At 53.1% G+C, this 25,977-nt stretch overlaps 1 pseudogene; it reads right to left on the reverse strand.

Moving 5' to 3' along the window:
- Window positions 1-409: 409 nt before the first annotated feature.
- LOC120882883 overlaps window positions 410-25,977 on the reverse strand; it is a 34,925-nt pseudogene continuing 9,357 nt past the window's right edge.

Consider the following 25,977-nt stretch of genomic DNA (forward strand, 5'->3'; position numbering starts at 1 on the left):
TGTAGGATCTCAGCTAAATCAGACCCACAGTTACTGTTATCCAAGTGCTTCTGCTTGATGCTGTCTCTCGAGAAGCCATGCTAATTTTACTGCCTCTAATGACCAGGTATTTACATCCCCGAGCCCCGAGCCCCCACAGCTATCTTTATTCTTTTGCACCTGTCTCTTTCTGGCTTGCACTTTCCTTTGCATAGTAGTCTCGGGATAGGCCCAGTTTTCCATTTTTCACATATTTTTTCCTCTCAGTGGTCTGCTGTTGAGATATGTATCACCCCGGCAGGAAAAAGAGAGAGAGGGTGAGAAGATCCTTGTGGGCCAGAGCTGGGAGTTCTAACATCTTTGTCGCCTTCTTGCTAGAAGGACAGCACCCTCAGGTGTGTGGGCTGCTTTTTCTTCCTTGTAATGGGCATCACCCGGTCATACCTGGTTCATCCTCTTCTAGGTTATAAGGCTTTAGGGACACCTTCTTTGGTCCTGGCATGCCTGGATAGGCCTGGGATATGGGGTTAAAGACAGAAAGAACCAGAACACAGAGAGCAGACCCCAGGGGCTCCACCTCATCACCTCTGGATGCTGTTGGCAGGACTGTGCCATGGTGACACAGGATGGTGACATGAAGACCGGGCAGCTGGACCCAGGCCAGCAGACCCCAGGCACAACCAGTCACCGAGCCAGTGCTCACGATGCCTGATCCCGGAAGCTAGACCTAGGTAGACGGGGCTGCAATGCCTCCCGAGTCTGGGTGGTGCGGGGAGCCTCAGGAGTAACCCCCACCAAGAGAGAGGAGCTCAACAGAAGGGACCCTGTTGAGGTTTTTGCCCTGAAAGGAGGTTACATGTTAATCGTTGGACTCATCCAGAGGCAAGCCACTGGTTTCCTTAACTTTCTGAGAGAACCATTATTTAAGAGTCAGAATTAAGAAAAAGATTCTTCGTCCTATTTTTTTATTCCCTCCCTAAGCAAATGGTAAGAAAAAACTTAGCCTGAATCCAAGTGAAGTTGGAAAGAGCAAAGCAGAGCAGATGAGCTTGGAGCACGGCTGCTGCCGCTGCTAAGTCGCTTCAGTCTTGGCCGACTCTGCGCAACCCCACAGACAGCAGCCCATCAGGCTCCCCCGCCCCTGGGATTCTCCAGGTAAGAACACTGGCGTGGGTTGCCATTTCCTTCTCCAATGCAGGAAAGTGAAAAGTGAAAGTGAAATCACTCAATTATGTCCGACTCTTAGCGACCCCATAGACTGCAGCCCACCAGGTTCCTCCGTCCATGGGATTCTCCGTGCAAGAGTAGTAGAGTGGGGTGCCATCGCCTTCTCCACAGAGCATGGAGTCCACACCTACCGGCTATGGGCTGGGGCCGTGAGCCCTCGCTCCTCAGATAGCATCTTGGAGGAGCCCGGACACCTGGATGATCTCCAGGAGGTGATGCCTTTGCCGGCCGCGAGATGTCTGGAGCGCAGCTTGCCTCAGTTTCCCTGGTGTCAGTGCTCGAGAGCTGTGTCTTAACTGGCACACCTAAGGAGTGTGAAGCTCTCCAAGGAACTACACTTTTGCTTGACCCAACTGTTGCCCCCTGTCTAGGGCCCAGACTCTGCGAAGTTAGATGTTACCTTGCATATGCATGAGTTGCAAATCGTTTTTGACCTAGAGATGTAAAGAATTTCTTCTGATAGAAAAAAACCCAAATCAGACCCAGAGGTTGCAGTATTACTGCCAGGTTGGACCGGAACCAGTTTTGCGTCTAACTTGTCAGAGTTACTGAAGTGTTCCTTTCCCAACTGGCTGTGTAAACCTTGGCCCCTCAGATGCTTTTCAAAGGTGGCTGTACCATCTTTCCGGTTCCCTCATTAGTGACCCATGTTTGCTTTATGTCTGTAGGCAGATCATGTTTTAAAATGCTGGAAAATTGTGTTATATCAGTAGCACTGCTCCTCCTGTTGATCCCACAGAGAGACAGAAAACCAACATGAAAATGTTGCGAGCAGTGTTCCCTGTTTTACGCTGTAAAGATGTTACTTGGAGCAAGCACTCAGCGGGCAGAAGAAAATCTCCCTGTCTCATCACAAGGGATGTGGGTTTTCCAAGGTCAGAGAGGCTCCGGGAGGGGACCCGGGTCCTCTTTCAGGTTCCTTGAGGATCCCCATTCCGTCCTCAGGAAGCTGCAGGGAGGGGAGAGCTCACCCTGCAGGTGGGTCCTGATGGCGTTGATTTCCACCTGGTTCCGCTCCAGCTCCGCCACCTTCACGTCGGCCCCTGCCAGGTTGTCCTCCAGCTTTCGGATGTGGGCCTCAGTGTTCATCTGCTCAGCGAGAATGGAGCCAGTAGGGGAACAAGCAGGCCCAGGCCAGCCCCACCCTGCTTCCCAGCTGGGCTGCCCTCTTGCAGCCTCCCTGGCCACCTGCCTCATCCTTTTAGAACACTCTCATCTCAGCAGCTCACCATTTTCTATCAACATAAACCCAGAGCCTTTGGGTTGGCACATAGCCTCTCACGTGTGGGCCCTGGCTGACCTCACCCACTAAGAAAATGCCGCTTTAGAGCAGGAGTCTCAGATAAAACAGGCGCTACACTGGTGCCTCGGGAGTGTCTGCAGTTTGGAGACACCTGTTGGCTGGGACCTGGGCCCCTGAAGCCTCATCCCTGCTCACCTCTGGAGACCCCCCACTTCCCTGGAGGCCCTCACTTCCCTCATGTCACACGAAGACTCTTCTGTGGCAGGTGCTGGATAAACGCATGTTGAGTGACTGACTTCATTTTCTTTCCTCCCATGTATCATTTTTTCAGCATGGCCGTGACTGCGCTTGTCTCTCCTACATCTCTAGCTACTCAAGGATACAGTCCTCCTAATGTCATGGAGATCCTAGTAGCTCACATTTATGGAGCTTTTCCTTATGTGCCAGGGACTGCTGTAGCCCTAACGAGCACTATGAGGCAGGCTGTACCCCTGTTTTATGGATGGGGAAGCCGAGGCACAGTTGGGTGGTGCACCTTGGCCAAGGTTATATCCCCGGCGTGTGGGATCTGTGATGGGTCCATCTAGATCACACCTCAGGCCTGTCAGGGGGCTCCTCAGGGGATATTATTCAAGAAGGCTCTGCAGGGGTCCCCCTCACCTTGGACTTTTGTGTGGTCTCCACGCTGGTGTCCATCTCGGCCTTCATGCCCTGCTTGTCCTTCTCCAGCTTGGACTTCGCCCTCTGCAGGTTCTCCACATGCTCGGTTAGCTCGGCCATGGAGTCCGTGTGCTTCCTGCGTGCTGCACTCTGCAGGGCCACCCCCTCCGGCTCCCGCCGCAGCTGCAGCAGCTTGGCCTCCCACTTGCGGTTCTGCTCGATCCGGGGTGGAGCAGAGGCAGGGCTCCTGGGCGGGCCGGCACCGGCCCCCCTGAGGCGTTCAGTCTCAGTCCCACTTGTACCCACTGAACTGAGCAACCCAGAGCAAAGTGGACGGAACCAGCCCCCTCTTGCCTGTCCTTTATTATTAATTGGTTTCTTCCCTAGGTAGCCCTGGGAATTCAGCAAGAACTAACGGGTCTTTATCCCCTTGCTCATCGTCCAGTAGGCGGGCAGGATTCAGGGGTCCTGGCCCCCCGAGGATGGTACCTGAGCAAATGTGGTTCCCCCAGCCTCTTCCAGCCTGTCACTTAAGCCTTCCAGGTCTCGGGACAGGTTGCTGTGTTGTTTCTCCCCCCGGGGGAGGTGAATGACGCTGACCCTGACTGTCCAAGAGCCCCCGTTTCCTTTAGTAAAGGCTGGGATGACCGAGTGGCATCTGTGGGGTCAGGGGCCTGCGCTTGCAGGGGGTCTGTCCTCCGCCCCCCCCCACCCTCAGCAAAGGGAGCTGTCTGGGGGGCCTTAGTGCCCATCCTGCCCCCCGCCATACCGGGCTGAAGCTGGAGTGTGTGTTTGGATTCATCTCCCTGTAGGATCCCTCCCCACAAGCCTGCCTCCACTCCTGGCTCTCCCCTTCACACCTCTGTGCCTGCGCACGCAGGTGCTATCCGATCCCCTTTGCCTGGAACCTCCTTCCCACCTCGGCCTGTCTTCAGGCGCCAAGGCTACTGCTGCCGCCTCCACTTGGAGGGTAGCACGGAGAGCATCTGTGTATCTTTTGTTGTCATCAGTGTGCACGTGTAGCACAGGGCCGGGCACACAGGAGGCGCTCAAGAAACTAACAAGGCCTTTCCAGCTGGAACCTTGTCCTCCTCTCTGCTGGCTTCCGGTGGAGTTTCTACTCCTGGTTGGACTGTGGCTTCCCTGGGTCTTTTGACTCCAGGAAGAGTGGACATGTTTCACTCACCTCGGCTCATTGCCCTCTCAGCCTCCAGCTCTTGCTGCAGCTCCTCGATTCATGCCTAGCAGGCAAATAAGCAAACAGAGCAATTTCTCTCTCCGGTGTGAGGTTAGAGACCTACCCATTGGCCTTGTAGAATGGAAATGAGGGATGGCAGCTTAGCCGATATGGGACACTGTCAAAAGCAGAAGGAAGCAGGGCACAGAGAGTGTGCGATGGGAGGCAGGAGGAAGGCTGGGGTGTGCACGACACCGCCAGGGGCCGGCCTACTGGCCTGGACAGAGCGGTGGGGGGACAGTGGGTGACGAGCTAGGGCGGGAGCAGGGCTGGTTCATGGAGGGCCCTGCGGCCACCGTGAGGACTTGGAACTGAAGCTGGCGTGAGGCAGACGTGAGGCAGTCTCCAAAGACTGGGGTAGCAGCGGGTCAGCAGACGGGGGCCGAGGCCCAGGCCAGTGCATTTCAGGACAGGAGCCCGGTCTCCTCCGCCCCGGACAGACCTGGCGTTCCTTCAGTTTCCTCTGCAGCGTGGAATTCAGAGACTGCTCGTCCTCTCCTTGAGTGGACAGAGTTGATTTCCATATCCCTCCTGCCGGAGGAGGTTTGCCCTCCTGAGGAAAAGCTCTGAGGCTGGGCTAGTGAGCCGGCATGGGAGTGGAGCCGAGGGAGACCTTGACCCTGCTGAGACCCCCTCACCCCAACCCCTGGCCTTCTCACCCTACGGATGAGTCGCCCCCCGAGCCCTAGACTCTGCTCCACTGGCTTCTCATGGACCCGCCCATTCATTCACCCCTCGTGCACTTATTATTTTGTTTCTTACTTACTGAGTCCCTCCTGGTGCCAGACATCGCCTGGGATTCCAGGGACTCATCAGTGAACAAAACGGACAGAACTCACTGCTCTGGTGCAGCTTACCATCCACAGACCCCAGAATCACACAAAACACTTGTCCTTTTTAGGGAAAATGTTCCTTCCAAAACTTGCCGCAAAAGGCTGTCTCCTCCTGATGTCTGAGTCCCATGTGTCGGGAGCCACGTGTGAGAACTAAGAGGCCAGAGACCAAGCAGATGGATGGGGAGGATGGGTCAGGGTCTCCTGTACCTTTTGGTGTGCCTCCCGGTGCTGAGAGGTGGAATTCGCTGCACATGCCCTCGGGGCAGCCAGTGGCGCTTTAGACCTGCCTTAGGCAGAATGTGCTTCAAAGACAGAGTGCAGCTTCTGCCCCACAACGGCCCTCCTTTCTGCCTCCTTCTCTCCCTTCCCCTTGGCCTCTGACTCGGTTCTGGTTTATGCTTGGACTGTTGCAGCAGCTTTCCAGTTGTCTTCCTGCTGCCAGCTTTTCTCACCCCACCTGTCCTCTGCGTTATTCCCAGGGTGACGCTGCTAACATACCCCCTCCACGCCTCGTGATCACGGACAGCTCAGTTTGTAGGCTTCTGCGCAGACTCCCTCCCTCTGGGGATGGCTGCTTTGCTTACTCTCAGCCTCTTGTCCAGTGTCCATGGCCCTGTGTGAGGCTGGGAGCTCCCTGAGCACAGGGAGCACCTACTCATTCCTCCCTAATCCTCCGTGCCGGGCACAGTGCCTGGCACAGAGTGGGTGCTGGGGAAGTGCGTTTAGTACACGAAGCCCTGAGCACACAGGAAGTGCTCGGTGTTGCTAACACTGCTGCAGGCGAAATGAAAGAGTGCGTACTTTTCTTTTTCACCACCTCCTGGAGATCTAGCTTGGACCGCTCCATCTCATTGAGATGGTCGGTGGTAATCTTCAGGTCACTCTCAGCTTTCCAGTGAGCCTTTTCCGCTTCCAGCCAAATTTTCTGTTTCCAGTTATCCTCCGGCTGCAGAGACAAAAAATGCAAGAGAAAGTAGAGTTGTGTGTGTGGCGGGGGAGAGGGGTGTATGAGGCCAGAATGCAGTAAAGAACCAGACTGGGTCAGGTTCCTTAGCTGTGGCATCAGAAAGCCCCTTGCTTTCTGGTTCCCAGAATGGACAGACCTGGCAATCAGGGTGTAGAATCAGGCCCAGGGACGGGGCATTGCCTCGTGGATCTGGCTGCTGAGCTTGCTGTTGGTCTTGGTCAGGTGGTTCACCTTGTCCTCCTCAGCCCAGGTGGTCAAGGGTTTCCTGGAAAGATACAGGTGTGTGTCTCACGAGGCGGGTCGGAGCAGCTGAACAGAGCTGGTTCTCTGCCATCACTTCCGGGCCAAGTTGACAATGTGAGTGATCATCAGCTCCGTTATGGAACACCTGCTCATGAGAGACGAGTGAGCCCAGGGCAGACCAATCTCCCGTCAGCTGCAGGTGGACCCCAGGGGCAGCTGAGGGCTCTGGTTCTCCAAGGGGCACATAGGAAACCTGCGGGGGTGTGGCTTCTAGCTGTCACAACATTTGAGGTCCTCACTATGTGGGTGTTTCCAGAGACACTGGGTGTCTGGTTTTGCTCTGGACAATAGGTCGTGAAGAATAATTCTGCAGTCCAGCCAGGCATTCATGTAAGTAAACAACTATTTATGCTTTTCTGAACCTAGAACTCAGCACCTCTGCACATTTAACTCAAAAAAATTTATTTTTCATTTAGCATACACTACGTTTTAAAAGAATGATGTACTGTGAAAACTGAGAGAGGATTTACTTGTTATTGAAACTTCCCTGAGAATTATTCTCTGTTTTGTAAAATCTCATCACTGGCAGCACCCACACTTGGCTACCTGAGTCACCAACACCCCCTCCAGTGCCCATCCATAGCCGTCATAGATGGGCTCGGGCAGGCAGCACTCTCAGATCCGCCTGAGCTTTTGCAGTTTGACAGCCTCATTATTTATTATGAACTAATGTCACTCATTTCTCCATTTTTATGGAAGGGCACCCAATTGATTTTCCAGAAGTTATGTATTAGTTACATTATCATTGTCTTCAATTCGGGATGGTAAGAGGGCCTTCCAAAATACAGTTGATCCTCATTGTCTGTGAGTTATCTATTTGCCAATTTACCTGCTCACTAAAGTTTATTTGTAATCCCCAAATCAATACTCGTGGTGCTTTTGTGGTCATTCATGGACACGCAGAACAGCGAAAATGTCAAGTTGCCTGAGGAGCACATTTTTCCCAGCTGAGGCTGGATAAATGATGCTCTTTCATCTCGGTTCAGCTCCTACTGCAAACAAGTGTCCTTCTCCTGGTCTGTTTAGTGCCAGGTTTTTTTACATTGGTGCTTTTTTTTTGGTGATTTCATTGCTTATGATGCCACCAAGCACAGTGCCACCATTGCTGCCTGGTGTTCCTGATACAAGAAGGCTCTGAAGTGCTTTGTAGAGAAAACCTGTGTGTTGGATGGGCTTTGCTCAGGCCTGAGATACAGTGACTGTTGACCGTGAGTTCAACGTCAAGGAATCAACAATATGTATTAAACATTGTGTGTTTTTTCAACAGAAACACACATAAAACAAGATAATGTATAAATCGAAACCATGTGTGATTTATCGATGGGTTGAGAAAAACGCTGTGACCAAAGGTTTGCAGGAACCTAAACGCTGGGCTGGAGAAAACACGAGCTGGAGTCAAGATTGCCGGGAGAAATATCAGTAACCTCAGATATGCAGATGACACCACCCTTATGGCAGAAAGTGAAGAGGAACTAAAGAGCCTTGTGATGAAAGTAAAAGAGGAGAGTGAAAAAGCTGCCTTAAAATGCAACATTCAGAAAACGAAGATCATGGCATCTGGTCCCATCACTTCATGGCAAATAGATGGGGTGGAAACAGTGTCAGACTTTATTTTGGGGGGCTCCAAAATCACTGCAGATGGTGACTACAGCCATGAAATTAAAAGACGCTTACTCCTTGGAAGGAAAGTTATGACCAACCTAGAGAGCATATTCAAAAGCAGAGACATTACTTTGCCAACAAAGGTCCATCTAGTTTCAGTAGTCATGTATGGATGTGAGAGTTGGATTGGGAAGAAGGCTGAGCGCCGAAGAATTGATGCTTTTGAACTGTGGTGTTGGAGAAGACTCTTGAGAGTCCCTTGGATGGCAAGGAGATCCAACCAGTCCATCCTAAAGGAGATCAGTCCTGGATGTTCTTTGGAAGGACTGATGCTAAAGCTGAAACTCCAGTACTTTGGCCACCTCATGCGAAGAGTTGACTCATTGGAAAAGACTCTGATGCTTGGAGGGATTGGGGGCAGGAGGAGAAGGGGATGACAGAGGATGAGATGGCTGGATGGCATCACGGACTCAATGGACGTGAGTCTGAGTGAACTCCGGGAGTTGGTGATGGACAGGGAGGCCTGGTGTGCTGCAGTTTATGGAGTCGCAAAGAGTCGGACACGACTGAACTACTGAACTGAACTGAACCCTGTATTTCCCCGAGAGCAGAGGTTCAGGCTTTGCTAATTCAGTGACTTCATCACCTTGAATAATGAGAACTGAGCGTGTTTGTTATGAAAGGGGGTTCTGGGTTTGATATGATGGAGAGTTACAGCCTAAGGGGAGGTATCGCTGGGGGCAGCAGAGAGAGAGGCGCTCTGGGGGCTTGCGTAGACCCACGATGTCAGCAAACACAGGGATGCAGGCCCACTGAATCTGGTTCTGGGCTTCCGCTTGCTCTTGGGCCCTGATCTGGGCCAGGAGGTGTTCCGCGCCACTGTTGGCACTGATGGCTGGCCAGAGCTGGCTCTGCACTCAGAGCCCTGTGATCTCAAGAGCTCACGTCTGTTGTTGCTGCAGTGAATCAAGGTTTGCTGGTGCCTTAGAACTCCAGGACACTTCCATGGGCGCACTTCACCCTTACGATGCTAGGAGCATCCCTCCCTGGGGCCTGGACCATTCTGACCCACACCTGCCCCCTTTCACTCTGAACCTGTCCTAGTTTGGGTGAAAAATGACACGATCACCCCACCGCAGCAAACCTGGAAGGGAGGCCGCCAGTGACGGTGCCCACTTGATGGACGAAGGCACCTTGATTCAGGGAGACTCGGTGACTTCCCAGGGGCCCCAGCTGAGGGGTGGCAAAGCTGGGGTTTGACAGGGGTCTCCTGTCTCCGAACTCCCACTTCAAGGGGAGAGGCAGGCAATACCTACCTGATGCAGGTCCTCAGCTCCCTCTTCTCCTTCCAGAGCTTGGCGATGGAGTCTTCTTGAAGGGAGAGGTCCCCAGTCAGCGAACAGACTTTGTGATCCAGGGCCTGGAGGTGGGGTGGGGGACTTTAAGGCTGGGAATATCTTTGGGGGCAGGGGGGAGGGGGTGCATGCTCCAAGAGAGGGTCCTCAGCATGGCTGCACCCCAGGGTCGCCTGGGGGCCTGGGAGATGCCAATGCCCAACCAAGTCAGGATCTCAGGGTGACGGGGCAGTGAGGACACCATCAGGCCTTGGCTACTCAACGCCTGGTCCTCGGACAGCAGCCGTGGCATCGCCCGGGACTGTTGGGAACACAGCCCCTTGGCCCCACCAGACCTGCCAGCCCAAAGTCTGTGTCTTATCGAGGTCCTGGTGGTTCGTGTGCACCTCAGCGCTGGAGACACCCCGGTCCACCTTCCCTGGCTGGGGGGGGGTCCCACCCATGTGAGATCGGAAGGGGGCCTGGGGCTGAGGGTCAGCCAGCCAGTACCAGGAGCTGGGGAGCCACGTGCAGGGGCAGCAACTGCTTGTTTGGGCAGAAACTGAGCAGCTAAAGGTGACTCCACCTTACAACAGGGTTGCTTCTTCTGGGAAGAGGGGTGTGGATATGGTTGATGGTGCAGAGGGGTGTTCCGTGAGGGGCCCCAAGGATGCTGAGGCTGAGTGGGCAGCGGGCCAGGCAGACACCCAGGAACCCAGGCACGAGGAGACCCAGCCAGGCCCAGGTGTCCCCATGAGGGGAGCAGCCCTCGGCCCCGAGTCAGCTGCTCTGTCTGACATTGTAGCAAGTGCTGTGCGTGGCTACTGAGCCCTTGAAATGCAGCCAGGTCGACCGAGGAGCCACCTCAAATTGTGCTGAATTAAGTTTAAATAGCTGCATCTGGCTGGTAGCTTGGTCCGGGGCAGCACTGCTGGGCGGTTCTGGGTGTGGCTCCTGCAGGGTGAGCCGACTAGGGGTTCCCTGGCCCTGGGAGGACTAGAGTCAGGCCTGGGGCCTCCCCACCTGCTTCTCCTTCTTTGTCTTGGCCAGCATTGTCTCCCAGGCCCTCCAGGTCCTGCCTGAGGTCGCTCAGCTCCCCCTCCAGCTTGCGCTTGTTGGCGCTCAGTGAGGCTGACAGACCCTCCTCCTCCTCCAGCCGCTCTCGCGTGTTGGAGATCTGGCTCTCCAGCCCTGTCTTGGCCTTCATCATTGGGGTCAGGCGCTTCTCCACGACCAGCAGGTTCTCTTGCTCCTGGTGGAGGAAAGAGCGTGGGTCAAAGGCAGGGTCCCAGCACCTGCAGGGGACAACGACTGCAAACAGGCCTGGGGCTGGTGGGCCCCAAACAAACATGTCCTGGGGGTTGGACGGGGAGCCGGGCCATCTCCAAGCTCCTTGCCAAAGTGCAGGACCAAACGTTGCCCAGGAGTGCGGTCCCCAGACCAGCCGCAGCAGCGTCACCAGCAAGCCGGTTAGGATGTGACATCTCAGGCCGCACCTGTCGCCTGTTCATCTGAATCTGCATCTTAACAAGATCTCAGGTGATCAGATGCACCTCGAGGTGTTAGGAGAGTGGTCTAGAAGTCCAGGCTCTGCCATCTGGTCCGCTGACCCCGGGTGTGACCGTGCTTCCATCCACCCACGGGGAGGGGCCTCTCCACCCAAATAACTCCCAGCGCTGGTTTAGCACTTTTGTGTTAACAATCCGGTTCCGTCGTCCACAGTTCCTCCTTCTAACAATGCTGAGAAGCAAGCCAGGCAGGCGTCGAGAGAGCCGACATGCAGAGGGGGTGGAGTTGTCAGAAGGCACACAGGCAGTAAGTGGGGGTGCCCCCTGGGGTCTCCCTGAGATGAGGTCAGTGACCATGTAGGTAGAAGACCAGACCAGCTAGATGACTTTAGTTTGTGGTATAAATTTACTGAAACTCAGTTCTTTGCAAAATAAGGGAAAGGGTCATCATGAAGGTGCTTCTGTAAGTGGAAGATCCTCTTGTCCCTGTGGTCTCACTTGGTCTCAGCCTCCCAAACATCGAATGAGGGTCCCAGCTGGAGCAATGTCTCCAGACTGTGGAGAGGCTGTGGAGAAACAATGTTAGAGACAGCTTAGGGAAAGCGGATGGATGATGCAAGTGCTGACACCACACTGCTCAAGGAGACACAGCCGTGACAGCAGGGAGTGTCGAGATGGCACTGGGGGCCCCCCCCCCCCCGCCCCGTCAAGGGTCTTCTACTGATAGCCTCAGGACCGTGATCAAGTCTCCAAAGTTCAGTCAAGTGGACTTTTCTACCCTGAAGATACGCGTGAGAACTGGGTGTCTCAAGAGGTGCTTGTGAAGGTCAAATCAGAGAAGGACCTCTGTAAACCAGCAGGGTCACAGCAGTGAACCCACTCATCGTGTTGGGAGTCTGGCTTCCCACGGAAACTAGGTCATTTGTTCTCCCTACTGTGTTTGCACTCTATGGGCGAGGAAAAGAAGGCAGAGAAAAGAGGGCAAGTTCCCAAGGTCCTCAGGGGAGGCAGGGGCACTCCTCCCACCATCTTGTGACCACCCCCCATGTCTGGATAATCCCCCAGACTCGGCATGTACTGTATGTGTGTGCCCAGCCTGCTGCTGTGGGCAAACAGGAATCTGAGGGAGATTTTTGGTAGCTGGGTCAAGGGTGACATGGCAATGAAGGAAAGGTAAGACTGGCAATTCCCCATGGCCTGGATGGACATGGCTTCTTGGAAGGCGACCCTCCTTTCTTGTTACAGGGTTTTTTTGTTTTGTTTTGTTTTAGGCCATGCATGCAAGGCATGCGAAGATCTTAGTTCCTCGACCAGAGATTGAACCTGTGCCCCCTGCATCCGGAGCACGGAGTTTTAACTACTGGACCACCAGGGAAGTTCCTAAATCTTCAGTTTTTATGGACAACCTGCTTGGGATGAGACAGGTAAGGATGTGAATAAAATAAAATAAATAAGTAAAAATTTCAAATAAAAATTTCAAAGTAAAAAGGAGTTGATTTAAGGAAAGAAGGTCAGACATAGAACAGGCGGGGAGAGTACCATGATATCCAAATTTGAGAAATTCTTATTTAGCTCCCTCTGCAATCTCAACCCTCCAGCAGGCTGGCTTGTGCATGGCTACCTCTGGCCATGCAGAATTTACTATTCGCACCCCGCCCCCCCCATCCCCCCACCTTTCTACTTGTGGTCAGCACCGATTGTTAGAAAGTCCTTTCCTATGGGGAGGAGAAAGAAGCTTCTGCGTGAGCTGTGGGGGGCTCAGGACCCCCAGAGATGACCTGTGGCCTGTCCACCCTTCCACGTAGCGGCCAAGAACACCCCGCCCCTCAAGACAATCCTGTCCTCCGGCCTCCTGAATGCAGCAGCCCTGTCCCCAGTGTCCAGTGGCATGCTTCCTCATAACGGGGGGCCCTAGGCGGATGCCAGGCCCCAGCATGACCTGACCCGCGTGTAGTAGGTGGCTCGTGGACTCCTGCACTGGTTGAGAGTGGCCTGGTTGCTTGGGCACCTGCAGCCCCACCACCCTGACTTACTCACCCTCACTGCCTCAGAGCAGCCTGGGAAAGGAGAGGCGGGATTCCACTGTTTCCTAAAGCCGAGGGCGTCACTGAAGGGGTTGAAGGGGCTTCAGCATGTCAGGGGGTGAGGCACTGAGCACCAGACCCACATTTGGGGGGCACTCTCTGCATCCTCAGAGGGTTTTATTTTGAGGGATAAGTTGAAAGTTGGGAGGACACACCATCATTTTTCTCAGGGGGGATTCCACCCCTGTCTGAAAGGAGGCTGCACTCTTACTCCAAGGCACCCTCATTTCCAAACCGTCCCTGCAGCTCCCTAAGAGGCCTCCCACCCCCAAGAGGCCCCTGTGCCCAGAACTGAGGCCTGAGGCCTTCACCTTGATGTAGAGCTTCCACCAGCCCCAGGAACGCAGCTGCAGGAACTTGCGTGTGTTCCTCTGGATGACCTTCCGGCGCATTCTGCAAAAAAGAAGCTAGGGTTGCAGGGGTTAAAATGCAGGCATTGCAAGGGGGAAGGTGATAGGGCACCAGCCTCCCCAACGGAAGCAGCTCCTGTCAGACAGCTTGGGGCTGAGCTCATTCCTCCTGCAGTGGCCCCCCTTCCACTCCCTCACCAGAAACCTATTTAGTCTTCAGATCCCATCGTCTGCAGTCTCTGGAATCAGCCCTCCTGGCCCCTAACAGCTTCTTTCAACTGTCATCCAATGGGGGGCTTCTGGACACTGAGTCCCACCATTTAGCCCCTGACTTGTGTCCCTGCCTTTGGCCGGGTCGCAGGGGGCCTGCTGGTGGCTTTCCGGACTTCACTACTGTTATTATTTCTTCACTACTGTTTTTATAACTTATACTGTGACCACAAAGGGCCAGAGTCCACCACAGGGCTGCGAGAGCTTTTTTCAGATTACCATTTTAGGGAGGTGGCTGAAAAACATGATTCTGAGGACAGGGATTTGGAACGAAGACTTTTGGGTTCTGATTGTGACTCTCTCTGGCCCAGTACCTTAACCACCCTCTGATCTCAGTTTCCACATCTGTAAAATGGGGTTGCTGGTGCTGCCACACCCCTCCCTCAGCGTCATCATCTGGATCAAGTAAGGAGAAGGCTGTGAGAGTGACTTGTTGGTTGTATAGAGAAAGGTTTTATTAGGTGGTCCCTGTCAGGAGTTGAACTGTGTCCCCTCCTAAAAGATACGCTGGAGTCCTACCTCCCAGAACCTGCGACTGTGACTGTATTCGGAAATAGAGTCTTTGCGGATGGAATGACTGAGGTGAAGATGAGGTCAGACTGGAGTGTATGTGTGTGTGCACGTTGTTTCAGTCACGTCCGACTCTGTACGACCCTGTGGACTCTAGACCTCCAGGCTCCTCAGTCCGTGGGATTCTCCAGGCAAGAACACTGGAGTGGGTTGCCATTTCCTCCTCCAGGGGATCTTCCCGACCCAGGGATCGAACCTGCGTCTCTTAGGAAACAGCTGGTGTCGGCCTGGAAACCTGCCCAGCAGGGCACGCCAAGCCCCCGCGTCTGTTTCCTTTTGCTCCTTGTGGACCTTCCTACAGGCTCCAGCCTGGCCTGGCCTGGCCTGGCGCTTACTAACTGGGTCACCTCGGACACGTCTCCTCACATCTCGGGGCCTCAGTGCCTCACCTGGGAAGTGGGGGTGTTGATCTCTCCTCTAGAGGGTCACTGTACAACTGGAATAACAGGAGGGAAGCGCTTCTGCAGACTGTGAAGCTCTGAGTACAATATGACAGACTGTTAGGATCCTCGCTGCTACAGGCGACTGCTCGGCAGTGGGACGCCAAGCTGCCTTCCTTCTTTGTTGTTCACTCGCTCAGTCGGGTCTGACTCTTTGTGACCCCGTGAATCGCAGGACGCCAGGCCTCCCTGTCCATCACCAACTCCCGGAGCTTACTCAGATTCATGTCCATTGAGTCAGTGATGCCATCCAACCATCCCATCCTCTGTCATCCCCTTGTCCTCCCACCTTCAATCTTTCCCAGCATCAGGGTCTTTTCCAATGAGTCAGCTCTTAGCATCAGGTGGCCAAAGTATTGGAGCTTTAGCACCAATCCTTCCAATGAATATTCAGGACTAATTTCTTTTAAGATGGACTGGTTTGATCTCCTTGCTGTACAAGGGACTCTCAAGAGTCTTCTCCAGCCCCACAATTCAAAAGCATCCATTCTTCTTTACTACCTCACAAAGCAGGCTTGGAACAGTCATGGTTGCTCAGATATGGGGTTGGAGCCCCCTCAGACGAATCCTCTATGTGGTGGCTTGGATACTGAGAGGAAAAAGGTGGAAAAGGATACTTATTCCCCCTGCCCTCTTTCCACCAAAACCCTAGAGAGTAGCCATCATGGGGTAGAGACATTGGGCTTGATATTTCCAAGTTACTTGTGGTTAAGGTTTGGTCTCTGAAGAGCAGTGAGGTGAGCATGTGGCTGGCGGGGCAGAGCCCACGTGAGCCAAAGTCACAGGAGGGGACACCGATACAGGCAGAGTCACTCTGTCCCTTGTTCTGCCCCTGCCGCCAGAGCCAGCCTGGCCCCCAGGGAGCAGAGCTGTCCCCAGCAGCCCCAGGCCTTTACCTGGACCCGAGGTGCCCAATGCAACCCTTGGACTAAGCAAGGTGCAGTCTGCCTGCCCAGAGACAGCTGTGTCAGACACAGGTGATGTCAGCCCCGGCCTGCCTGATCACAGGACCTGCAACTGGGGGGCCTGAGGCCTGCTCTGGCCCCCCTAGTTCTGTGAAATTGGGCATGTGACCTCCACACCTTCTCCAGGCTTTCCTAAGTTTTCCACCCCTCAAAGGTTGGGTAGGGGAAGGAGCTAGACTCCAAGGTTCTTTCTGGCTCAGGTATTCAGTTCTGTGACCAAGTTCCCATAAGTCAATTTAGCTCAATGGTGCAGGAGGCCAAAGCTAACGCTGCTGGCAGATTTGAGAGTGGTGTTACAATCCCACTAACACCGCTGGCTACAGAGCAAGCTGCAGGAAATTAGGGGCTCTCTGTTCTGTCCACCTGCATATCCCTAAGCCTGCAACCATGCCTGGCACACAGGAGGTGCTCTGTATGTGTTGGAAGCACATGCAACCTGGAACTTCCCTGGACTTCCAGCCACACCAGGCCAGCGGAGAAGCTGCATCTGCCTGCACCCCCCATGAGACCTAGATGGGCAGGCGACCCACTCAGGGCTGCTTGGCGGCCCACACTGAGCCTGATGCAAAGCCAGTGCCCTTCCCACATCGCCCTGGCTGTCACATCAGGGTGCAGGCTGGTTGGGCAGCTGTCGATGGACGCCTCCCACCCTCAGCCTTGCCCTTCCAATCCCGACAGGATTCTGCAGGGCCAGGAAGTGGAGCAGACGCAGGCCCAATGAGTCAGGGTTGGGCATTTGCTCAGTCTGAGTCAACCCCAACTCACCTGCCAGCTCAGGACCAGAGCTCGCGGTGTGGGTGGGCGGGGCTTGGGCACTTCACCCCCAGACCTCGCCCGTACACGTACCATGGGGCCCTGGTCCCATCCAGGACCTTGATTCAGGTTGGCTCCTTTTATTCTTAGAAATCTGGGGCCCATGCAATCCTGAGAAAAGTTCTCCTGCTCACTGAACACCGCTCTGTCTGAGCTGAGTCCTCACACGCGCTACTCCCAAACCTGTGAGATTGGCTTTAGCAGCCCCAATTTTTCGGAAGAGGAAACAGAAGCTCTCAGCAGTTTGACCCAACTGGTCCACAGCTGAGCTGGAATTCACATGTCTACACCGACCTTCCTGGGACAAGGCTGAGGGGGAAGACCCTACTTGGTGTGTCCGATCTTGTATTCATTGAGATCCAGGTTGATGGACCCCAGGAGCAGCTCCGAGGCCTTCCTGTTGTTCACAAACCCCTGAGGAATCACACTAGGGTTTAGCACTTGGTACCTGTTGGGAGAGACGATGACAGTCCCCATCCTCCCCGAGCTGGCAGCCCAGAAAGTCTAGCCGTGCAGTCACCATCCATCTGTGAGATGGCCTTTGAGTCAGGTGTTAGGCTTGGTTGCGGAGGCCCATGGCAGGCAGAGGGACAGGGCTTGCAGGAAGACACCAAAACCTTTCCTTCCTGATCTTTTCTTCCAGACGTGGCAGAACCACTTCTTTTCCTGACCTGCCAGCAGCCCCCTTTAGTCGCTCCTCAGTTAGGGGCTTCAGAGGGCTTGGACAGGATGACCTCTAGTGACCCTTCCCGCTACATCATCTGTGACCATGTGTTCTAGCAGTTAGGAAGTAAAAGAACCCCTAGGGTGGAGGTCTCAGTTTGGGCTCCCCCAGAAACAGAACTTGAGACCAAGTTTCAAGCACAAGTAGTTTATCTGAGAGGTGGCAGAGCTGAGGAGTGGGGCAGGGAAGCCAGCAAAAAGCACGTTATCAAATCAGTTATCACCACAGGCATCTGGGGCTTCATGCTACTGGGGGACCCTGGTGTGCGGGACCAGCTCCCCTAGCTCACAAGAGCCTCTGTGCATCTCTTACCAACCCCGCACACAGTGATGTCACATTAGTAGCTTGAAATTACCACATTGTGGGAGTATTTATACCATAAAAATCAGTAGATACTAAAAATCAGGGCTTCATTTTTTTTAATTTTAAATTTTAACTTGGAGCCCTGTTGTTAAACATTTACCAACACACAGCTGTCTGACAGCCAGTATAGAAGATGCCTCAGAGTTAGCCCATCACCGGGTTTGGGGAGCTGAAGTATTTATATGCCAACTGTCCTTAGTTCTATTGGTTGAGAGCTGCTCCAGGGCCGGGGTGGGGGTCATTAATTGCTGATCATTTCAGCCTGCCAAGAGCAAAGCAACTTTTGCAGCCAGAGGGAGTCCCCAGGCAAAGAAACGCAGGTGCTGGCCACTGAAAGTTGTGTCATTGTGTACAGAAGTAGTGAGAACAAGACACTGTCCATCAGGTGCCCTCAGTGCCTGCTCCAATGGGACTGTGTTTATCAGGAGCCGACTGCGGACACGGAGAGCTGTGCTCAAGGTATCAGGAAGACACTGCTCACCTCTATGTGAACTCTGCATACTGCAGCCTGTCTGGGAAGCCCTCCCTACAAATCCGGAGGCCTTCCAGGATTCCGTTGCAAGCCAGCTGGTGCATGATCAGGTGGGCGTCCTTCGTGCCTGCCAAGAGGGAGGAACAGGACAAGAAGTTCCTGCCCTGGGGTATCCGAGGCCATTCCTTGTCCCTCAAGGACACTGACCTGCACATCCATGTCCTCATCTCCTCCTGTCACTGCCCAGGGGGGTCCCAGGTCCCCCACAATTCAGCCAAGGACCAAAGGCTCCCCTGAGCGTGACTCTGGCTAGACCAGCCGCACTCTGCTATACAAAACAGCAGCTAGAACATGGTCTCTGGATGGTCCGTTGTTGGAAGTTCTCTGCAGTTCTGCCCCAGTCAACCCCAGTGATTACAGGTGGGCGTAATGAGGAACCAACCCCGACTTCACACATCCCGAGAGCTTCCAGCTAGGAGGCATGTTCCTGTGAGGCACCTGATTTCTTGAACTCATGGGGGACGATACAGCAGACAGAGTCGGGGGAGGTGCCATGCAGGGAGGTCATCAGCTTGTTCCACTGCTCCTGGGGCTGGAGAGAAAGGAAACGTTAGCTCCGTGTTGGTGTGACAGGACGCTTGTGCTCAGAAGAGGTATTTGTTTAGAGTTTAACTAATTTAACTACGATTGCAATTCAGTTCTTCGGTCATACCAGCCACTGCTCAGGTACTCACGAGCCACGAGTGGTCGGTGGCTATCGTACTGGACAGCATATTGGGCGGCGGCAGCCATATTGGACAGAAGAGAACATTCCACCATTGCAGAAAGTTCTGTTAGACAGCAGTGCTCTCAGAGGTCCACGGACTTGCCCAGAGTGACAGGTTTTACAAGAAGAGGGATCCTCTGAATTCAGTGCCGGCTCACTGTAGAATCTCGCTTCTAGAAGGAATCATAATGCCTGTGTGGACAAATCCCTCCCCATTTTAAACCTCCCTACTGAACCCTCCTCTTCCACTTGGGATACAGTGGGGTGGCCCATCCTGCCTTAGGAAAGCCAGGCCCTTGTGAAGTACTGAAACCATTCTATGTGCAACATCTCCCCATTGGCTGCTTTTCTGCACTTTGGAACATATTTCCAGTAATGCCCAAACTTTGTGGAATTGTGACCAGCCCTGAAGACCCACTGGCACAAGACCTTAGGCACTGATATTTCCACCTGTTATGCTGGCCAAGTCCCATCATCCCTTGGTTTTCAGTCCGAAACAGTGCAGTTGGACTGGACCGTCTCTAAGGGATTTTCCTGCTTTGTGGTCTGTGGTTTCGTGGCCTCTGCAGAAGGAAACAGAACTGTTGAGTGAAAGAGGCGACCGAAGGCATAGACACGGACTCATCCTATCCTGAGCTGCGAATTGGCAGCCACACCACGTCTCTGGTGAAAGGGAGAGTTGGGGGTACTGGCCACCAGGTGGCCTCTAGGGCAGCACCTACCTACTTACCCTGTAGTAGCTGGAGACAGTCGTGAAGGAGGACCCTCACTTCTGCTTCCTGCTTCCAACTAAGGAAGAGAGAGAAGCTTGCTTCATGTCAGTGGCCAGCAGAGGGGCAGGCTCTGTGTCAAGGATGTGCGTTCCCTGGTTTCGAAAAGGCTTGTCTGGGGACTAGCTGAGGGGGACCCCCTACACCAGATAAATGAGATCTACCAGGGAGAGGGTGAACAGGCTGACGTGGCATAACTCACAGGGAGTGTTGTGCGCCCTGGAGGGTCTGTGGCCCTGTGTGCGATGGGGTGCCCTATACAGGCAAACTGCAAATGCCCAAGATGTGGGGCTTGCATGCTGCCACCGCCTGGGGAGAGGAGCCCACAGACCATCCAGAGGAAGTGCATGTTGGTGGCGAGCACACCTCCGAGCCCAAGAATATTTGCAGTTCTTGTCCCTCTGAGTAGTGGCCCTGTTGGGTGTTCCCCTGGGCCACAGGACCTCAGCAGGGTAGGAGGCAGGGCTGGGCTTGACATTTGGCTCAGACAGGAGAGTGGGAAGCAGGAAATAAGCACAGTGCCTCTGGGTGTCCGCTTCTCCGAAGCAATATGCTCCCCTTAGAGGTGGTATGGGCCCCGTGATCGAGTCGGCTGATGGAAGCTCCCAGGATGCTTCTGCGTCTCTTTATTGCGCTGACATCCATAGACAATCTCAAGCAACTTGTTATTCATTCATTCACTACTTGTTCATTTGTTCAACAATAATTGAGTACGAGAGTTCGGTTTTCTTCTTTCTTCTTCTCCTGGTCACTAAAGGGCATCAGCACAGAGAGACTGGACACATGAGGGAGCAGCCATACCTAGAGACGTCTCTTCTTTGATCCTGAGCCTGGGCTGGGATCCCCAGGCTCGACTTTTGGAACGAGCCCACCACTGACTCATTCAGGGGGTCTTTGTTCTTCTCTATCCAGCCCGTGATGTTGTAACCCACCTGGAGGGGGGTAGATGCCAGTGGTTACATTTCAGTCCCAGGGCCACCTTTCAGACCTCATAGCCAGATCCTTGGCAGCATCTCCCGGGACTTCAGGTTTTGTCCTGATGGCTTGCCTGGAGTCCTGGGATGTCCCAGAAGCCCCACGTCTTGGGCATTTGCAGTTTGCCTGTGTAGGGCACCCCATTTCTGAGCTGTGCCCACACACCAGGATTCCCCAGTTACTCTCTGCCAGGTGTGACCTTCTCTTGAATGTCTGGCTTTGCTGGTCACCCTGAGCCTCCCCGATCCCTGGGTCTCCTTCTACCCAGGATGGCTGATCTTACTTCAGGCTCAGCTATTGGCCTTGACCCGTGGAATCCTGAGCCACGTGAAGAACTCCCTACAAAGGCATCTGTTCTCTCCTTGCTGAGAAGCTAAGAAGCACAGCTCCCCTCCACCCCCCGACTCCCTGCCACATTGCCCGGTGGGAGGGGGGCTCCATCCATCCAGTGCCAAGGGCCCAAGTCATTGGACATACACTGATATCTGGTTCCCATTTTGCCAGGTGGCCCCAGCTGGAGAGGCAAAGAGGAAGGCACCTTTCAGATCCTTCCCCTGAGCATGGAGAACCTAGGGATGCAGATGAGAAGCCAGCACCTTTGGGCTCTCCTGCTACATGGTGTATGACAGTCGTCACCCCCAGGCCCCACCTTAGAGCCTTCTTGGAAGTGCACAGGCGCCCCTTGACTTGGGATGTCCCGTTGCTACAAACATGGAGCCCTCTTCATTTCATCTTAGGGGGTGAGGTGCAGCACCGCAATTCGGCCCCAAGCCCGCTCTGGGCAGCGGCATAGTCCCTTTGGCCAGTAATGGGCATCGTCATGGTTGTGGAGATCATAAAAGCTTGGCTCTGATGCCCAGTCAAACAGCAGCTTTCCCGACACCTTGGTCCTAAGCCTGCCATTTCCCTGAAGCTAAATCCACAGAGGATCAACCAATGCTCTGGCAACCAGAGGCACTGGCATCGACTGCAACACTGCTTGCCTCCCCTGTCAATTCTTCAAATACACCCGAGTCCTGGCTGCACTTAATTTCCCTCTTCCCCAAGGACTAGTTTGTCATGAGTGCAAAAGCCACTCTATCGATGTCGCCTTCCTAGTTTGGGGGCCATGAGCTGTCAGAAGGATGAGTCAATCAACTGGGGAATAACTGATTGGGCTGATGGAATTTTTTTCTTTTTGCAAGTGTTATTTCTTTTTCTTTCTTTCTTTTTTTCTTTTTGATTATGTTGTGAGGCATGTGGGACCTTAGTTCCTCAACAAGGGATTGAACCGATGCCCCCTGCAATGGAAGTTCAGTTCAGTCGCTCAGTCTTGTCAGACTCTTTGCGACTCCAAGGACTGTAGCACGCCAGGCCTCCCTGTCCATCACCATCTCCCAGAGTTTACTCAAACTCATGCCCATTGAGTCAGTGATGCCATCCAACCATCTCATCCTCTGTTGTCCCCTTCTCCTCCTACCTTCAATCTTTCCCAGCATCAGGGTCTTTTCAAGAGTCAGTTCTTCACATCAGGTGGCCAAAGTATTGGAGTTTCAACTTCAACATCAGTCCTTCCAATGAATATTTAGGACTGATTTCCTTTAGGGTGGACTGGTTGTATCTCCTTGCAATACAAGGAACTCTCAAGAGTCTTCAACACCAAAGTTCAAAAGCATCAATTCTTCGGTGCTCAGCTTTCTTTATAGTCCAACTCTCATATCCATACATGACTACTGGAAAAACCATAGCCTTGACTAGACAGACTTTTGTTGGCAAAGTAATGTCTCTGCTTTTTAATATGCTATCTAGGTTGGTCATAACTTTTCTTCCAAGGAGTAGGCATCTTTTAATTTCATGGCTGCAGTCACCATCTGCAGTGATTTTTGGAGTCCCCCCAAATAAAGTTTGCCACTGTTTCCCCATCTATTTGCCATGAAGTAATGGGACCAGGTGCCATGATCTTCGTTTTCTGAATGTTGAACTTTAAGCCAACTTTTTCACTCTCCTCTTTCACTTTCATGAAGAGGTTCTTTAGTTCTTCTTCACTTTCTGCCATAAGGGTGGTGTCATCTGCATATCTGAGGTTATTGATATTTGTCCCGGCAATCTTGACTCCAGCTTGTGCTTCATCCAGCCTGGCGTTTCTCATGATGTACTGTGCATATAAATTAAATAGTAGGGTGACAATATACAGCGTTGACATAATCCTTTTTCCTGTTTGGAACCAGTCTGTTGTTCCATGTCCAGTTCTAACTGTTGCTTCCTGAGCTGCATACAGGTTTCTCAAGAGGCAGATCGGGTGGTCTGGTATTCCCATCTCTTTCAGAATTGTCCACAGTTGATTGGAAGGGCAGAGTCCTAATCCTCTGCAAGTGTTGCCATTTCTGACCAAAATCAAATGGAAGGCCACAGACAATGGCGTGGCCCTGGCAGGTCTGAGGGCTTTCTTGGCTACGTTGCTTTGGAACTCCCAGAGAGAGAAGTGAGGAGGAAGTAGGAGTAGGAGGTCATTTCAATCAGCTGGTCACCCTGTTAGATGATGGCCATGTTAGCAGAAGGCAGGAAGCCTCAGGGAGGGCATGGCAGGATGGACTTCTGTGTGTGGGAGGTGGAGGTACTGGGCAGGTGGCCCCCCGGGGGAGGTACTCAGTGACACCTGTCTTCCCCACGTTTAATTCTCTTTTATCTGCTCCTCCTTCTCAGGGACATTCCTGGCAACCCGGGGCCTCATGTGGTTCTAGGTTTCTTCCCACCAGAAAAAGGAGCTCACAAATGCCCTTAGTGACTTAATATCCCCTCTCCCATGGAAGGTCTGGATTTCTGAAGCAGACTCCTAGGAGAGGGCAATGCTTGTTCCCAAAGCTCAAGCATGAGGGCCTTTCGGGTTCTATGACAGCTGGACACAGAGTCTTAACTAGACCATCTCACAGAGCATACTGGACCACAGGGAAGTCCCCACAGCCTGTTTTTGGTGACTTTTCCAGGGAGGAGAGCCTCTCATTGAAGACCCCTGGCTTCCTTGATGATTTGCAAGCCTTTTTATTCATTTGCTTTTTAAACCAGAGACTGCTTGCTCTGAATGAAAGCCCACACGGAAGGCTCTTATGAAAAACGGGTCAGAGGAGAGGGGCCGTTGTGTTTACAGAGTCACCTGCATCGAGCATGTACGCGTGTCAGATGCTGGCTAAGCTGTATCTGCAAGAATGATCGGTGACCCCATTAAAGATGGGGACCTGGCGGTGGCAGAGCTGGGAGTCCAGCCCTGTTTGTCTACTGCACATACCGTGCTGTGGGTGCAGGCGCTTTCCTCCCTTTCCAGCCCCACCCGGCTGGCCCTCGGCAGCTGCCCAGGACTCCAGGCAGCACAGTTTGAAACTCTGTCTAAGGCCCTTTCCACCTATGGAATTAAATGATTCTATTGTAGACAGCAGCCAAATTAGCCTTCTAGATCCCTAGAGAAATTGAAAGTGAAAGTGAAAGTCACTGGGTTGCATCCGACTCTTTGCAACCCCATGGACTATACAGACCGTGGAATTCTCCAGACCAGAATACTGGAGTGGGTAGCCTTTCCCTTCTCCAGGGGATCTTCCCAACCCAGGGATCGAACCCACGTCTCCCACATTGCGGGCGGATTCTTTACTAGCTGAGCCACTGGGAAGCCCAAGAATCCTGGAGTGGGTAGCCTATCCCTTCCCAGGTGCTCTTCCTGACCCAGGAAGAGCATCTCCTGGGCGTCTCCTGCATCACCGGTGAATTCTTTACCAGCTGAGCCACTAGGGAAGCTCGATAGAAATGGGGCTAAATTATTTTTTAAAACTCCAGCTGTGGCTAACAGAAGTCCTGGAACAATAGGAGAGCACAGCTGGAGTGAACCTTAGAGGTCATCACCTCCGGCCGGCTCATTTTAGAGTTGAGACAGCTGAGGCTCAGAGAGGGGTAGCCACTGTCCAAAGGCCACACAGCTGGTTGGTGGCCAACCCAAGTCCAGAACCGGGTCTCCTGACTCATAATCATGAAGGCAAAATCTTCCTCATCCACAACACTCCTCTTGTGATGAGACCTGAGTCTCATTTTTCTGGGCAAGAAACAGGGACCACCAGTGCTGTGCTGATAAATCAGCTCTCTCTCTCAAAAAAAAGCTCCTGGTTTGTAGTATTGGCCATGTAAATGCACCACAGACATGTTATCAACAGGGTGTCGACCAGCTCTCAGAATTCCTGAAAATTCCCCCAATCAGCTCTGGTGAGCTGGGACAGGCCAGCTCCAGCCAGCACACCGCTCATTCTACCTGTTGTGACTTGGCGCCAATACATGAAGATGGAACTTTCTGGTGGCCAGAAGCCAGAGAGCCAGGAGCAGGCTGAGACTGGCTGGCCCCAGGTCGAAAGTGAGAAGCGAGAGAACCTTGGTGAAAAGGCTCTTATCAAAAAGGAGGGTGGCTATGGCAGAGTGAGGCCAGACACCCCTCAAAGATCTCAAAGCCGGCAGCGTCTAGCATCCCACTGAAGAACTCCCTCTGCATCTTGGCGTCCGAGGTCTTGTTGATCCTGACCACTAGCCATTTGAACATCTTGTCGTACATGGTCTTGCCCAGGGCCCCGATGGAGTTCTGGCACTGCTCCATGTTCTGGCCCTTCTGCACAAACTCGTCGCTTACTTTGACCTGCGGCCCCTGGTGATGCCCTTCTGGAGCTCCCTGAAGTTGAGACCCATGAGGTGGGCAACTTTGTCGGCCACTGAGCAGGGAAAGAAATAGCAGGGGAGTGAAAGATGGTGCCCTGCCCTGGAGAACCCCAGCCCCTGTCTATTGTGTTTAGAGAAGGGGTTATGGGGAGAGAGGGGAAGACTGCCCATGCTGCCATCGAGAAAACTGGGGTCTGAAGCTGTGCCAGAGATATACAACGGAATACTATGCAGCCATGAAAAAAGAACAAAAATTTGCCATCTGCAGCCGTGTGGGAGGACTGGAAGGTCATTATGGTCAGTGCAATAAGTCAGACAGCTAAAGACCATTTGTATGTGAAATCTAATATATCAAACTAGTGAGTATAACCTAAAAGAAGCTGACTCGCAGATCCAGAGAACAAACTAGTGGCCACCAGTGTGGAGAGGGAAAGGGGTAAGGGCAAGAGGGAGCAGCAGAGTAAGAGAAACAAACTGTTAGGTATAAAACAGGCTACAAGGATCTACTGTACAGCACAGAAAAAATATATCGATATTTTATAATAACTATAAACGGAGTATAATGTGTAAAAACTGTGAATCACTATAGTGTACACTTGTAATATAATATTGTACATCACCTATAGTTTGATTTAAAAACTTTAGGAATATTGGGGAAAGAAAGAAAACAGAAGTCTGATAACAGTTTCCACGCTCGCTCGCTCAAGGTCAAGCGGCAAAGTGATATAGAAACCAAAATTATGTCTCTGATTCCGTCATGCCTTTTGTGGCTCTTGACATCTGGTATTAAAGGAGCATCCTTAGTTTACCGAGGGTCTCTGACACGCGCAGGAAGCCCTGGAGCGTCCCGAGCCTCC

Source organism: Oryx dammah, unplaced genomic scaffold, assembly GCF_014754425.2.
Source record: "Oryx dammah isolate SB20612 unplaced genomic scaffold, SCBI_Odam_1.1 HiC_scaffold_2, whole genome shotgun sequence".
In the NCBI taxonomy this organism is placed as follows: Eukaryota; Metazoa; Chordata; class Mammalia; order Artiodactyla; family Bovidae; genus Oryx; species Oryx dammah.